The 17601-nt window shown below is 40.9% G+C and overlaps 1 protein-coding gene across 1 annotated transcript in view; it reads right to left on the bottom strand.

The window, feature by feature from the left end:
• The window catches only part of LOC126281421 (nose resistant to fluoxetine protein 6-like), a 262936-nt gene that overhangs the window by 100313 nt on the left and 145022 nt on the right, over nucleotides 1-17601 (bottom strand). The gene's annotated exons all lie outside the window — the stretch shown is intronic.

Below are 17601 nucleotides of genomic sequence, written 5' to 3' on the forward strand. Positions count from 1 at the left end.
TGGTGATCCAAGATGGCGGGCCTAGGGATGTTGGCACACCCTCTAATATGTCAGAACCTGAGATGGTAGAACTGGATATCCTACCACAATTACACCACCAAACCTAACTAATAAATACAAAACTATGCAGCACAAACGACATACTTAAGTATAGAGCAGTTGAACTTTAATATCATAGGAGTGGGGAAAATCAATTATTTTTTAATTTATCGGCATTTTAAACTTAACACCGGTCACCTGGCTACTATGCAAGTTCCATGTGGGCCATGCCATTAGCCAACAAGTTCACCACCTTGGAAGTTGAGGTTTTTGAGGTTCCCAACAATCCCACACATAACTTACTGTGGTGAATTTGTAATTTATCAGTTCCACCTTACCCTCTGATGCCACACTTTAAACATTTGTCAGTCTAAGTTCGAAACCCAAAAGCTGAGTTGTAATTTCAAGACTATGTTGTTAGAGGGGTTCTGGGGGTGGCTGCAATACGTCGCAACAGCATACTGTCGGTGGCAATCGGAGCCTCTTCTCTCCACTTCGTGTTAACTTATCAAATTAGCAGAAAATATTATGCAGTAACTGTATGTGGTTCTCTGATGGCACTCTCCGACTGTTAGTGATAATGTAGTGATGTAGTGGCTTGGCAGATGATGGCCACTGTGTTGCCAACACCCCAGCAGTGTGACTCAGGCTCACAGTCAGGCCTTACAGCTGTGGCAGCTGTGTGGGTGAGTCTGGGTGCATTAAGTGAGATACTGGATCTGAGGTGGTGGAGGTACTTGGAAAGGGGATCTTCTTGGCTTGGTATTAGTTTAAATAATAAATCTGCAAGTGTAAACATATTATGGCCCTAGACTACTACACACAACAGTGACACAGCAGCTATGATAGAAGCCGCCCCATTCTGCTATAACTTGCATCAATCATGTATCATGCACATCTGAGAATGAAACACATTTATAGTTATTTATAAGTCGAATCATTCCACCAAAATCATCGCAAATATATGTAATGAAAATGGATGACATTCTTAGAAGAGGAGAGCTCATTAAACCATTTCCATGAGACATTTCTGAGCAAAAATCTCTGCTAACACATGTGACATAGTGCAGCCATATATAGCAGTTGGATGCACAGCAAAGTGGTCCACTGACAGACAGTACTGAGCCACTGGTTCCTAAACAAACACCTCTGTTGGCTGTCGAATCATCTCACTAGGTAGCCTTGGAGGTACTTAGATTGCACACCTGCACAGTACCCTCTACCAGCACTTCGCATGTAGTGCCACTGCCAAATGAAGGTAGCTAATGACTTCGCTGATGGCCTGTCTACAGTTCAGGAAGAAATCAAAACAATTCAGAGGTGTGTAGAAAATCTTTTCACGATTGTACAGAAGAACACATGTATTACCCCTGGGCTAAAGTATCATTACTTGATGATTAATATTTTTTATGCAGATTATAATGACATCAGAAGTTTATACTGGATTTCCAAGTCAGATGTCGAAATATCGCGAGTAAAGCAGAATCGTTTCTATATAAATCCAAAAGCAGGTGAGATTTACTGTCTGTTTTCGAAAACTAAGAATGACTGCTGAATAGCTTTCAGTAAACATTGTTTGTTGTTGTCTTCAGTCCTGAGACTGGTTTGATGCAGCTCTCCATGCTACTCTATCCTGTGCAAGCTGCTTCATCTCCCAGTACCTACTGCAACCTACATCCTTCTGAATCTGCTTAATGTACTCATCTCTTGGTCTCCCTCTACGATTTTTACCCTCTACGCTGCCCTCCAACGCTAAATTTGTGATCCCTTGATGCCTCAAAACATGTCCTACCAACCTAACCCTTCTTCTAGTCAAGTTGTGCCACAAACTTCTCTTCTCCCCAATCCTATTCAACACCTCCTCATTAGTTACGTGATCTATCCACCTTATCTTCAGTATTCTTCTGTAGCACCACATTTCGAAAGCTTCTATTCTCTTCTTGTCCAAACTAGTTATCGTCCATGTCTCACTTCCATACATGGCTACACTCCAAACAAACACTTTCAGAAACGACTTCCTGATACATAAATCTACATTCGATGTTAACAAATTTCTCTTCTTCAGAAACGTTTCCCTTGCCATTGCCAGTCTACATTTTATATCCTCTCTACTTCGACCATCATCAGTTATTTTACTTCCTAAATAGCAAAACTCCTTTACTACTTGAAGTGTCTCATTTCCTAATCTAATTCCCTCAGCATCACCCGATTTCATTTGACTACATTCCATTATCCTCGTTTTGCTTTTGTTGATGTTCATCTTATATCCTCCTTTCAAGACACTGTCCATTCCGTTCAACTGCTCTTCCAAGTCCTTTGCCGTCTCTGACAGAATTACAATGTCATCGGCGAACCTCAAAGTTTTTACTTCGTCTCCATGAATTTTAATACCTACTCCAAATTTTTCGTTTGTTTCCTTTACTGCTTGCTCAATATACAGATTGAATAACATTGTGGAGAGGCTACAACCCTGTCTCACTCCTTTCCAAACCACTGCTTCCCTTTCATGCCCCTCGACTTTTATGACGGCCATCTGGTTTCTGTACAAATTGTAAATAGCCTTTCGCTCCCTGTATTTTACCCCTGCCACCTTTAGAATTTGAAAAAGAGTATTCCAGTCAACATTGTCAAAAGCTTTCTCTAAGTCTACAAATGCTAGAAACGTAGGTTTGCCTTTTCTTAATCTTTCTTCTAAGATAAGTCGTAAGGTCAGTATTGCCTCACGTGTTCCAACATTTCGACGGAATCCAAACTGATCCTCCCCGAGGTCCGCATCTACCAGTTTTTCCATTCGTCTGTAAAGAATTCGCGTTAGTATTTTGCAGCTGTGACTTATTAAACTGATAGTTCGGTAATTTTCACATCTGTCTGCACCTGCTTTCTTTGGGATTGCAATTATTATATTCTTCTTGAAGTCTCAGAGTATTTCGCCTGTCTCATACATCTTGCTCACCAGCTGGTAGAGTTTTGTCATGACTGGCTCTCCCAAGGCCGTCAGTAGTTCCAATGGAATGTTGTCTACTCCGGGGGCCTTGTTTCGACTCAGGTCTTTCAGTGCTCTGTCAAACTCTTCACGCACTATCGCATCTCCCATTTCGTCTTCATCTACATCCTCTTCCATTTCCATAATATTGTCCTCAAGTACATCACCCTTGTATAAACCTTCTATATACTCCTTCCACCTTTCTGCCTTCCCTTCTTTGCTTAGAACTGGGTTGCCATCTGAGCTCTTGATATTCATACACTTGGTTCTCTTCTTTCCGAAGGTCTCTTTAATTTTCCTGTAGGCAGTATCTATCTTACCCCTAGTGAGATAAGCTTCTACATCCTTACATTTGTCCTCTAGCCATCCCTGTTTAGCCATTTTGCACTTCCTGTCGATCTCATTTTTGAGACGTTTGTATTCCTTTTTGCCTGCTTCATTTACTGCATTTTTATATTTTCTCCTTTCATCAATTAAATTCAATATTTCTTCTGTTACCCAAGGATTTCTAGCAGCCCTCGTCTTTTTACCTACTTTATCCTCTGCTGCCTTCACTACTTCATCCCTCAGAGCTACCCATTCTTCTTCTACTGTATTTCTTTCCCCTATTCCTGTCAATTGTCCCCTTATGCTTTCCCTGAAACTCTGTACAACCTCTGGTTCTTTCAGTTTATCCAGGTCCCATCTCCTTAATTTCCCACATTTTTGCAGTTTCTTCAGCTTTAATCTACAGGTCATAACCAATAGATTGTGGTCCAAGTCCACATCTGCCCCTGGAAATGTCTTACAACTTAAAACCTGGTTCCTAAATCTCTGTCTTACCATTATATAATCTATTTGATACCTTTTAGTATCTCCAGGGTTCTTCCACGCATACAACCTTCTTTCATGATTCTTAAACCAAGTGTTACCTATGATTAAGTTGTGCTCTGTGCAAAATTCTACTAGGCGGCTTCCTCTTTCATTTCTTAGCCCCAATCCATATTCACCTACTATGTTTCCTTCTCTCCCTTTTCCTACACTCGAATTCTAGTCACCCATGACTATTAAATTTTCGTCTCCCTTCACTATCTGAACAATTTCTTTTATTTCATCGTACATTTTTTCAATTTCTTCATCATCTGCAGAGCTAGTTGGCATATAAACTTGTACTACTGTAGTAGGTGTGGGCTTCGTATCTATCTTGACCACAATAATGCGTTCACTATGCTGTTTGTAGTAGCTTACCCGCATTCCTATTTTCCTATTCATTAGTAAACCTACTCCTCCATTACCCCTATTTGATTTTGTGTTTATAACCCTGTAGTCACCTGACCAGAAGTCTTGTTCCTCCTGCCACCGAACTTCACTAATCCCCACTATATCTAACTTTAACCTATCCATTTCCCTATTTAAATTTTCTAACCTGCCTGCCCGATTAAGGGATCTGACATTCCACGCTCCGATCCGTAGAACGCCAGTTTTCTTCCTCCTGATGACGACATCCTCCTGAGTAGTCCCCCCCCCTGGAGATCCGAATGGGGGGACTATTTTACCTCCGGAATATTTTACCCAAGAGGATGCCATCATCATTTAATCATACAGTAAAGCTGCATGTCCTCGGGAAAAATTACGGCTGTAGTTTCCCCTTGCTTTCAGCCGTTCGCAGTACCAGCACAGCAAGGCCGTTTTGGTTAATGTTGCAAGGCCAGATCAGTCAATCATCCAGACTGTTGCCCCTGCAACTACTGAAAAGGCTGCTGCCCCTCTTCAGGAACCATATGTTTGTCTGGCCTCTCAACAGATACCCCTCTGTTGTGGTTGCACCTACGGTACGGCCATCTGTATCGCTGAGGCACGCAAGCCTCCCTAGAGCATCAATTCTCTGTTACACAAGACAAGAATATTACCGACAGCATTGAGTGGTCTCCAGTTTGACACATAAAACATAGAGTACACTGTGTAACGCATAGTATTTTCCAATAAGAGATGACTTTTATGAAGTCAAAGAACAGTTCCATAATAACTGTGAAAGATTTTTGTGATCAGAATGCTTTGATGGGTTTGAGTCTTCTATTTGATAAAAAGCTATGTTTTTGTCGAGTTCACATGGCAGATGCACATGTAAAACTTTCAGGACTGTTTTACAACAACGCATGATCGTAATTTCATCCTTCTGTTCAGACATGATGAAGTGAGAGTGCAGTACTTCATTTCTACTGATGATGACTAGAGAAATGCGTAAAAATGTTGGAAGAATCTCGCCACTTTATGTTAATGACTATAAATCGCTACAGCTATGAAACTAAACGAATGAGTTTAAATCCAATTTGTTTGCTAGAATACCGGATATGAGAGAGATGATTCTTTTCGGGGTTTTACGCAGATTTTGACAGAACTGCATTTCGCACAATTCATCCATGCATAAATACAATGCCCTACATCCAACAGCACACAGTTAATGTGGTGGGTAGCATGAATGTATGAGTACATGTGTTACACTACCAATACAATGAACTATAAATACCCCAAACCACTTGCACATGTTTCAGCCCTCTTACCACAGACACTAATCCTGCTCATAGACAAACTCAGTTTGTTACACAGGACTGCAAATGTTCCACATCTCAGTATACATAAACAACATAGATATGAAATGTTTCTAAGAAATTTCTAAATCTTTGCTTATCAGCACCAAGGTTAGTTACATTGGCCTGCTGGATACACTTGTGTCCTCACACTCACATCACATATCAGTTCACACTGAGACCTCTCTTTTGATTTACGTGAAGTATATTCAAGTTGTCCATATTTGCAACTGTGAATACATTTCATGTATTTCTCAAAGGCTGTAATCGCTTCAGGGCCTGTTCCTGCAGACGTGCATGCCTGTTCTAAGGAACATTGCACCGTACTTCTTAACAACACAGGCACTGCGGTATCATATTGTATCACATTGCTTGTGATTTGTTATTACATTAATCTACAGCGAAAGGTCGTAGTGATTGGTTATTTCATACGCCCACCTCATGAAACTGCTGTAGTATGAATGAGTCTTACACCACAGTTAATTATAAGGGTCTTGTGCAGGAAAATGCACTATAATACTCCTTAAAATATGTGGTAGCTGTGGTGCAGTTGGTAAAGTACTAATGATTTTAGTTGTAATATTACATTAATTCCATAGATTAAAATAGAAGATCCCACACTGAGGGAGATTGCTATACAGTGAACTATAGCTGAGAGGGTATACTCTTAATGGTACTGCCATCTTACTGCCCCCCTTTGACCATGGGAGACTGGGGCTGAAGAAGGCCTGTCCAAGACTGCAGCTTGGACTGCTGCCTTGCTACTCCATTAGTTGTTGGAGAAGGGGTGGATAAGGGAGCGAAAGGGCTGTCCCATACAAGTCCCCACGGCAGAGATGGGCGAAGTAAGTACCACCAACAGCAGTGGTGTAAGGGAGGACTTTACTAGCTGGATTGGTTCTGCAGCGACGAGGGGCCCTGCTGGGAGCAGTGGAGGCAGGGTGGTGGACTGGGGGATGTAAGTGTTGCGCACTGTGCCCTGGCTCAGTCTACTACCGGCCTTCATTCATGGAACAGGCGTGTGCCAGCAGACATGGAAGAGGCGTGAACAGCAGGCGAGGAACACGATGCCGCTCCATGATGGCGTTCACATAATAGTGATTTTGTAATGGTGCTTTTCCTTCCTGACTACATAAAAGGAGCACCCATTAAACATGGTGCCACCTCCAGAATGTAACTGCGAAATGAGACACAGTGTAACGGTGTTTAAAAAATTCTCCAAGTGTGTTCTTCCTAGTTTATCATGCAATAATTCATCACATGTAGGAGAGGGGTAGGAGAATGGGAACTGTTAATAGAGTTTCGCCATACTGGACTTCACTTTGTGCAATAAATTATGCTACCTGGATAATGATTGTGCTAATGCAGAGAAGGTAATGAGTAATAAAGCCAAGAGTAATAAATTATTGGATATGTATGTAATTATTCTAACTAGTCATAAATTATACTAATTAGATCATAAATTGTCTTGGACTCTCATCGAGCAGACGAGTTGAAAACTGCACCAAAAATCACTTAGTTCGGCTACTAACGCGTTACTAGATCAAAATGTCAGAAAACAGTGATAAGTGCTACTGCACTGTAATGTTGGAAAACTTTCGTGAATGTTGTTTTCTCTTATGTTATTTTAAAATCCGTAGTTATTATTATCACTATATTTGTATACTCACAAGTGTTGCTGTAGGCTTCATATCAAGGCTGGTTTGATGAATCCAGAATAATCTGTCCAAACCTCTTCATCTCTATTTAACATCTGTTGAACCTGCTTGCTGCATTCATCCCTTGGTCTCCCCCTACAGTTTTTACACTCCTGCACCGATATATATTACCAAATATGCCTCAGCATGTGTCCTATCAACAACGCCATACTTTTAGGCAAATTGTGTCACAAATTTCTCTTTCCTCAATTCTGTTCAATACCTCGTCATTAGTTTTATGATCATTTGTCCACAATATCTTCATCATTGCCCAAAAAGCCACATTCTCTTCTCGCCTGAGCTGCTTATTGTCCACGTTTCACTGCTGTACAATTCTACACTTCAGATAAATATCTTCAGCAAGGACTTCCCAACACTGAAATTTATATCATATGTTAAAAAATTTCTCTTTTTCAGAAATTCTTTCTTTTCTACAGCGGGGCTGGGTTTTATATTCTCCCTACTTCGACCATCATTAATTATTTACGAGCCCAAACAACTACTAATCCACTATTACTTCTGGTGCATGATTTACTAACATAATTCCCTTAGCACCATTTAATTTACACAGAATTACCATATCATCTGCAAACCTCAAAGTTTTAATTTTTTCCCCCAGAACTTTAGTCCGCTCTCCAAATTTCTTCTAGGTTCGCTTTACTACTTATTCATTGTACAGATTGGATAACATTATGAAACTCTGTCTCACTCATTTTTCAATCATAGCTACCCTTTCATGTCCTTTGACTCTTGTAACTTAAGTCTTGTTTCTGCATATGTTGTAAAAGTCCTGTCACATCTTGCGTTTATACCAGCTACTTTCAAAATTTCAAACAGTGTGTTCCAGTCGACAATGTCAAAAGCGTTCTTCGAAAATGCAAATGCTATAAAGAAAGGGTTACCTTACTTCAACCTATATTCTGAAGTAAGAAGTAGGGTCAGTATCGTCTCATGTGTTCCTACATTTCTTTTGGACACAAACTGGTCTTCCCTGAGGTTGATTTCTACCATTTTTTCCAGTCATCAGTAAATAAACGATTTCAGTATTTTGCAACCATGTCTTATTAAACTGGTGAATCTTAATTATTCACACCTGTCAGCACGTATCTTCTTTCGATCTTATTCTTTAAATATGAAGTTGTTTCCCCCGTCTGATATATCTTGCACACCATGTGGAATAGTTTTATTATGGCTACCTCTTCCAAGGATTTCAGTAATTTTGAGGAATGTCGTCATCAACAGGGGGACTGTTTCCACTTACGTCTTTAAGAACTCTGTCAAATTCTTTTCGCTATATCATATCTCCCTTCTCATCTTCATCTTCTTCCGCTTCTCGATCTATGCTATTGTCCTTAATTTGTTTCCCCTACATAAGGGCTCTATATACTCCTTTCACCTTCCAGTTATCCCTTCTTTGCTTCGTACTTACATACCTTCTGAGCTCTTGGTACTGATACAGCTGCTTCTCTAGTCTCCAAATACCGCTCTAATTTTTTGTAAGCGGCACATGTTCTACCCCATAGCAATGAATGTTTCTACAGCCTAGTATTTGTCCTCTAGACATTCATCTTTAGCCATTTTGCATTTCCTGTCAATCTCATTTCTTAGACGTCTGCATTATCTTTCGTCTGTGTCATGGGTTACATTTATATATTTTCTCCTTTCGTGTATTAAATTCTGTATTCCTATGGTGTCCAAGGACTTGCACCAGGTCTCGTCCATTTACCTATGTGATGCTTTGCTGCATTCACAGTTTAATCTTTCAGAGTGAGCCATTCGAATACTATTGCAGTTCTTTTCTCTGATAGACTTCAACACTGCATAATGCTCGCTCTAAAACTCTCAATAATCTATCTCGCTGTCACTTTAACCTATATTTTTGCTACTTTTTCACTTTTATTCTATAGTTTATAACTAATAAATTATGACCAGATTCCACATCTGCCACTAGAAACGTTTTACGATTTGAAATCTGCTTTAGAAACCTTGTACTGCCATCGTACAGGGTGATTGATCTAAAACTTGCACTGAAAATATTGCGGAAATGGAAAGTGCTACTGATGTGCAGTTGTCACAGAATGCATTGGTAGTCAGGGGCTCGTGCTGTTAGGCCATCAATAGACTGTAATGATACTCAGAACGCGTATTTTTTGTGTGAAAGTATTCTTTTTGAAATGGAACAATATCTGTTGACATTAACAAGCTAAAAGTAGGGTAAATTAGAAAGTCAGTGGTGTTTGTTACACGATTCTAGTGCGAATCGTTTACAATGTGTCGTACTTTGAATATTTTCCACACCGACTCTTGTCTGTGCCATTCAGTCTGCGTAGTTACTAGGTATAATGTTATTTGTAATTTTGTGGTGAGTTCCTATGGGACCAAACTGCTGAGCTCATCGGTCCCTAAGCTTACACACTACTTTAATCTAACTTAAAGTAACTTATACTAAGGACAACACATACATTCATTCCCGAGGGAGGACTCGAACCTCCGACGGGGACAGCCACGTGAACTGTGGCTAGCCGCAATAGACCACGCTGTTAACCCGCATGGCTACAATGTTGTTATATTTGCTTAGTGTGTGCTTGCGTGTTCCTTGAATGCCTTACGAGTTGCTAGTCAATTAGAGTGAGACAGTCCATGCAGTTGGGATCACCAACGTAGAAAAAGCCAGAATTCTCATGGTGTCCGGAGAGTGTAGGAAGAACCCAGTTCGTTCTTGTACGGTGTATGTGGGAAGATACCCCAACAGACTCAACCATCTTTTTCAGATGGAACGTCAGAGTCCGAGTAGTGCAAACGTAGTGGGGTAGTGAACCCGCACAGGTATCACAGCCCCCTAACAGGCCATCTTCCACAGATGCTAGAAGACTTTCCTCTGCAGACTAGGAGGAACCTGTGGTACCAACATGATGGCCGTCCAGCCCATAGTACACGAAGTGCTACAGCAGGTCATCACGAATTTTTTCCAAATAGCTGGAGTGCACGCAGAGGACATGTACCTTGGCTGGTCCGTTCCCAGGATTTGACGGCTGTGGACTGTTTTTCTGTTAGGGGAGTTGAAAGATGCTGTCTACAAGGACATACGAACTACACACGATATTAGGAGAAAAGATGTAATACTGCAACCTGCTCGGACATCTCCACCTGGCATGGTAGCACGCGTGCAGCAGTCGTTCCCTACCAGAACGGAAGTGTGTACTTCCGTTGCTGACTGTCATCTTGGACACAACCTGTGATACTAAATTGTCTCGTTAGTGGTCAGAATCCGCATAATTAGTGTATGCACTTGCGTTTTTCTTTATTTTGTGCTACCACAGGTATTGTGTAAGTGTCAGTGTGCAAACTTTTCAAAATACGATGCCTTGTAAACGATTCGAACTAAAATCCTGCATTAAACAGCACCGACATTCTAATGAAAGTTTATGTTTGCACAAAAAATACACTTTATAACTATGATTAGAAACTGTTGATTGGCTAACAGTACGAGCCCGTGACTATCAATCCATTCTTTGAGAACCGCGCATCAATAGCGCTTTCCAATTTCGCAACATTCGCGATGCAACGTTTTGGTGATTCACCAAGTCTAATCGACCTGAAGCCTTCCAGTGTCCCCATACCTCTTCCAACTATAAGACTTTATTTCACTATTCTTAAATCAAGTTTTTCTGATGATTAAATTACGCACTGTGCAAAGTTATAGCAGACGGGTCCCACGTTCATTCCTTTCTCTCACTCCATATTCTCCTAAATTTTTTTCCTTCTCTTTCTCTCCCCATTGTATAACTCCAATCAGCCGCCACAATTCACTTTTTGACTCCATTCACTTTTCGAATAGCTTCATTTATCATGCATTCTTCCACTCTCTTCATTAGTTGCGTAGCTAGCTGGCATATAAACTTGATGTTTGGGAGTGTCATGGCGGCTGCAGTGTAACACGTGTTAAATTCGGCTCGCGAAATTTAGTCGAATTCTAAGGTGTTCTCGCAGGTGGTGTTGTCTAGTACAAGTGGAAATCGTGTAAACAACAGTGTTCTGTGCAGTAGTGCTATTTTTCTTTCTGTGCTCCGCCAATATCTTCGAGAAAATGGTAAACAGAAGAGTCAACAGCAGCGCGTCCAGCAGCGGGGAAGCAGCAGGTGCGGCGGGCCTGCTCCTGGCGGAAGGTGTGGCCGCGGCTCCCGGTATAGCGAAGCTGGTCCGCTCTGAGGTAAACGCTGCGCTTCGCGATAAAAACAATCTCGATCTGATAGCAGGCACTATATCAGATACTGTAACGGCAGCAGTATTGGCGAAAATGCGTGAAACTGTTGAGGCCAATACTGCCGAAATTACAGCACTAAAAAAGTCTGTGTCTGAATACGAGAAAAAGGCACGAAAGTTGGAAGTGAAACTATCTGCCGCAACAGACGAGCTAGAACAGTACCAAAGGCAAAATAGTCTACGACTGTTTGGAGTAGCAGAAAATAAGGAAGAAGACACGGACAACCTGCTTACACAGGTTGCGCGTGAAAAATTTGGCGTTGAAGTGACCAAGGCAGACATTGACAGGAGCCACCCGGTGGGACGAAAACTACCAGGTGCTACCAAACCTCGTCCAATAATAATTAAATTTGTGTCGTACCGAAAAAGGGCTGAGATCTTTACCCAGAAGAAGAAGTTAGCAAGGACAGGGCTTACAATAAGGGAAGATCTGACACACGAGCGGCTAAAGATCTTAAGCAGTGCCATATCCCATTTCGGTCTTCAGAATGTGTGGACTCAGGATGGCAGAGTAATCATTAACACAGCAGCTGGAAAGAAGACAGTCACAAACATGACAGAACTGAATAGTATTAAGTGAAGCTACTCGAGCCAAAAGTGCAAACTTAACACCATTTGCAAGTTGTAACAGTCCTATACTCAGATATAGTCTTGTAATTGTATTAACTTTTTAATTATACCCATATTTGTACCTTCAACTAATTGTTTTTGTAACTGTATTAACTTTTTACTATTTTTTGTGTCTATAGCTCTAACCATTGCTTAATTTTAGTTACTGCTAATACTTTTTTTCATTTTCTCAGTTTATTCTCTTCCATTTTGTAATAGTTCTATTGCAATTATTAGTCTCTCCTTTAGTTCATTAGTCACCCATCTCTTCAGTTTAAATTGTTCATAAGAAAAATCACTATCAGTATCACTTTAGCAAATTTAAATATAATTGTAGCTTCCTACGATAATCACTACAAGTATCACTTTAGTAAATTTCAATTTAATTCTAGCTTCCTACGATAATCTATTAAATATTAAGCTTACTTCACTCTGCTGGCAGCATCGGCCTCTTAAATCACTCCCCTTTCCCTTATTTTCACCCTAAGCTGTTTCAAATACGCTAATTACATTTCTCCTCTTACGACATAGGATACTCAGTGTCACACAGCCGTCACCATTTTGGTCATACCCTCCTTGCACCGAATACCACTAATCCATTTTCTATACTCCCGCAACCTCAGGAAATCTCTTGCAGTCGCCTTTCTTTCGGCACTCGTGGAGTCACAAACAGGGCGCGCAAAATCTCGGACACCCCTCTATTATGTCACTTGGCGGAAACACCGGCCAGTGCCCCTCGCAGCAGGTAGTGCCTAACAAAGGGACAAACCAGTCTGCCACCCTACTCCAGGCTTCTCAGCGGAACGCGTCAGAGCTTTTAGCAGCTCACTGCAACATCCAGTCTTTACCTGCGCATTACGAAGAACTTAGCCTCCTCTTCAACCAACTAAACTACCACGTAATCCTCTTATCCGAAACGTGGTTGAAACCACACATATCCTCTGCATCTATTCATCTCCCAGGGTACATATTTCTTAGGGCAGACAGATCAAAAAAGCGAGGTGGGGGGTCGGCGCGTATATACGAACAGATCTCAGAGCGGATGTCTTATATACGTCAAATCCTGTTGAAGAAAAAGAGGCTGAATTCATGTTCATTGAAATAAATATACAAAGTCGGAAATCCTTGACTGGTGTTGTGTACAAGCCGCCAAAAATAAGCTCACTGAGTTCCTACCAGTCGGAACTACATTCACTTCAGTGTCAATACGAACATGTCATCGTAATGGGTGACTTGAACATAGACCTGCTAAGAGACACTCCCTCCGCAATAAACCTAAGAAGATTGTTTAATTGCAATAGCATAAACATTCTTCCATTACAACCTACACACCATACGGCGCACAGTCATACTCTTATAGACGTAATCGCAACGAAACAGACTGCCAAATTAAGAGATGTTGGTCAATCATCGGCCCCTGGCCTCTCAGCACATGATGTAATATTCCTGGCCTACTCTGTGCAGCCCCCAAGGATCAAATTGCGTTACATAACTTGTACGAACTTGAAACATATTGACCTTGACGCTCTAACAGCCGATTGCTCAGAAATTTCATGGCATCAAATAATCAGAGAGCCTACAATCGACGGCAAAATTAATGAAATTGGTGATAAACTCACTGCCCTCTATGACAAACATGCACCTGTGCGCACAGTCCGTGTAAGAAAATCTCCTGCTCCATGGCTGACAGCTGAATTACGTCAAATGATGACTAATAGGGATGCTGCCCACAGGCGTTTCAAAGCAGATCCGAAACCCGAGCGTTTCGAAGAATATAGAAAGCTACGGAACAGAGTGAAACAATGCATTCGCAATGCCAAAATCAGGCATGCTCGCTCCCTTGTATGCAGCGATCTAACACCCACGACTCTATGGAAGAATCTCCGTAGCTTGGGGGTCGGAAAGGCAAAATCGGAAACTGCTTTTCATGTGTCAGCTAACGAATTAAATGAATTATTCTCTGCACCTCTGAATATCCGCACGGCTGATAATTACTGTCCATAAGAATCCCCAAACAGGATAACTAACAACGATACCTTCCATCTAAAACATGTAACAACAAATACGGCAAGAAAAGCAATAAAGAGAATCTCTTCTGATGCAATAGGCAACGACAGTATTGGTATAACCATGATTAAGAATGTTGCCGATATCTTAGTACCTATCTTAACTGACATATTTAATTTTTCCCTCGTGAACGGAATATACCCCACTGCATGGAAAAGAAGCATAATTCGACCCATCCCTAAGGTCGAAAACCCGCAACTGCCTAGTGATTACTGACCAATTAGCATACTGCCTGCTGTTTCCAAAGCACTTGAACATATTGTTCATGATCAAATCACTGAACACTTGCATGAATTCAGTCTATATGACAAATTTCAATCCGGTTTCTGTAAACATCATAGCACAAACACTGCTCTAATTAAAGTAACTGATGACCTGAAATATGCCATCGACAATCGAAAGGCAGCAATATTGACGCTACTGGACTTCAGCAAAGCTTTTGACACTGTTAACTTTGACATATTGCTCAGAAAAATGCAACAGCTTAATTTCTCTGATAGTGCAATGAGATGGTTTGAAAGCTACTTAAAAGACAGACAGCATTGTGTTGTCTGCGTAAATGAAAAATCTTCCTGGAAACATGTTTCTTCTGGAGTGCCACAAGGATCAGTCTTAGAACCACTTTTGTTTACTTTATATGTCAACGATATTTCGTCGGTTTTGTCCTCCTGTATATATCATTTCTATGCCGACGACCTCCAGCTCTACCTAAGCGTCAGACCTGAAGATGTAAACACTGCAATCGCTCTGATGAATGATGATCTGTCTTCAGTAGTGACATGGGCGAAAAACCTGGGGCTTAAATTAAATGCAAAAAAGACGCAAGTAATCTTAATAGCCCATCAGAAATTAATAAATTCAGATTTCCGCGAACGGCTACCTCCTATTCTGCTCGACGGTACTCCAATACCATATCAGAAAACAGTAAAGAACTTGGGTGTAACTTTGGACGAGCATCTCAACTGGGCGGACAATACAGTCGCAGTGTGCCGAAAGACGTCTGCTTGTCTCTATGCTCTCAAAAAGTTTCGGAACATATTCCCACAGGACTTGAAACGCCAGCTCGTGCAAGCACTCGTTCTACCGAACCTCCACTATTGTGATGTGATTCAACAAGGCATGAGTAGTGAAAACAAAAGACAGCTAGAGCTAACCATGAATGCCTGTGTGCGTTACACCTGCAACATTCACCGATATGTTCATGTTAGTGCTTCATACTCCGAGCTAGGGTGGCTGCGGCCGGACAAACTGCGTGACTATCACACTCTATGTCTACTTCACCGACTCCTCGCCGCGCAAGCACCCCAGTACGTTCCTTCAGAGATTAAAAACCTGTGATGCCATCATAATCGAAACACGAGGTCACTCTTATCTGGTATCCTAACTGTGCCCACCCACAAAACAAAAACTTTTGCAAACTCCTTCTCAGTTGCCGCTGTCCGCCTCTGGAACAAACTGTCCCTTACCTTGAGGAAAATTCAATCTCCTGTTGCTTTTAAGAAGAAGTTGAAGCATTTCCTACTATCATCCTCATAAAGTTCTCCACAAAATTAATGTACAAGGCCAATCCTCTAATCTATCAAATAGCAAAGCTAGCGTCTCCTATCTTGCTCCTCAGATGCCTTCCTCTTCATCTATCTCTATTAGCCACGCAATCTTCTTTTCCTTTATATTTCCTTAATTATGTTTCATCATGTCTCTCTATTCTTCTCCTCCCTTCACCATGAGTCTCCCTCATACTCCCTGCTGCCAGCACTCCTATCTAAAATCTTTCTCTTCAATAATGTATTTTTCCAGGTGTACCTTTCTCATTGTTTATTTCACTTTTTGTATTAGATGTAGTTTAACATGCCTACTAAAACATATGAATGTAAAATAAGTAGAATGACTGGTTAGATGTAAGAGAGAGCCTGATGGCCCTAGTCTTGCCAGGTTAAATAAATAAATAAATAAATAAATAAATAAACTTAGGGCGCTGGGTATAGGCTTCAGGTCTTCCTGGGTTTATTAGTGTGTTTGCTATGTTGTTCATAGTAGCTTATCCGCATTCCTAGTTTCTTATTCACTATTAAGCCCTCTTCTGAGTTACCCCTATTTGATTTTGCATTCATAAACCTGTACAGCCCTAACCTTAAGAATATATCACCATCTGTTTCTTGCCTCAGATAAAGGCCTGCTTTCGCACATAACGCTGTGCAGACTGTTGTATTGAACTTTTCTTGATACTGAATAACTCTACACGTGTCAGAGACTTTTTACTACGGGTTTCAGGCCGTACAGTATGTCGCGTTTGTTGTGTAGAATGTACTAATGCGATTTGTATTATACAGAGAAATGTCAGTGTATTAGTGGCACATGATTTTCGAGAAATAAATGACTGACACGATGTGTTTTTTGGATTAATGAGACGAAACCGTTCAGATAAATGTAACCTGTGCTCCGTATTTGATGACTTCTTTGTTAAAATGCAACTGACACAGATATTTCCTGAAACTGACAGAACAGGACCTACCATTAACTATAGTTTATGAGCTCACTCCTTATATAACCTGTTCGTTAAAGAGAAGGATCAGAATTATATCCAGCAAGAGGTTATAAAGGGAGGATCTCAAAACCACTGAATTTCCTCATCTTTGAAGTCTCTTACATTCTTGTAAAACATGAAGGTAAACAAACTTTTTACATGGGGGTGAACACTACAAAATGTCATATGAGGCAGCTTCATTTATATGAAACCACTGACAATAGAAACAAGAGGAAAATTACCTAACTGTAGAAATGTAGCATACAAATTCTATCCACTGGAAGCACCACTGAACGCTTTCTGATATTAGGCTATGCATCCGGACATATACAGTTTCAATCACACGAGATATTTGTGGCTTTGTCCAGTATTTAAAACTTAAGTGTGATATGACGAATTCAGGGAAGCACTGAACCCAACAATTGCTTTATTGCTCAGAAGACATTAACTGATACGTTCAGCGACTTTCTAAGGCCTGCGGCATAAATCAATTATCAGACCTTGTCAACTGTTCCAGTGGATCTCCGAAGAGTGCTTATAAACAGAACACGATGTTTTTGCTACGAATGAGCATCCATTTCGGAAATATTATTCTTCTACTAACCCAAGAATTCCTACGAAAGAAGTTGTTGTAATGGAGAATATTATACAGTTTGTTATAGACAGCATGTAGTCAAAACAGATAACAACGTATTTTTCCCTGTACACAAATTTCCTCATTTCTTCCAGCAGGCATACTGTATGAATTTCAGAACCTCATACAAAAAGACATGGTGCTATTACCATAACAGATATCCACAAATCAGTGAAAACTAGGTGAGCGGCCTGCAATACGGTGAGCAGAAGACATGT

This window comes from Schistocerca gregaria, chromosome 7, assembly GCF_023897955.1.
Source record: "Schistocerca gregaria isolate iqSchGreg1 chromosome 7, iqSchGreg1.2, whole genome shotgun sequence".
In the NCBI taxonomy this organism is placed as follows: domain Eukaryota; kingdom Metazoa; phylum Arthropoda; class Insecta; order Orthoptera; family Acrididae; genus Schistocerca; species Schistocerca gregaria.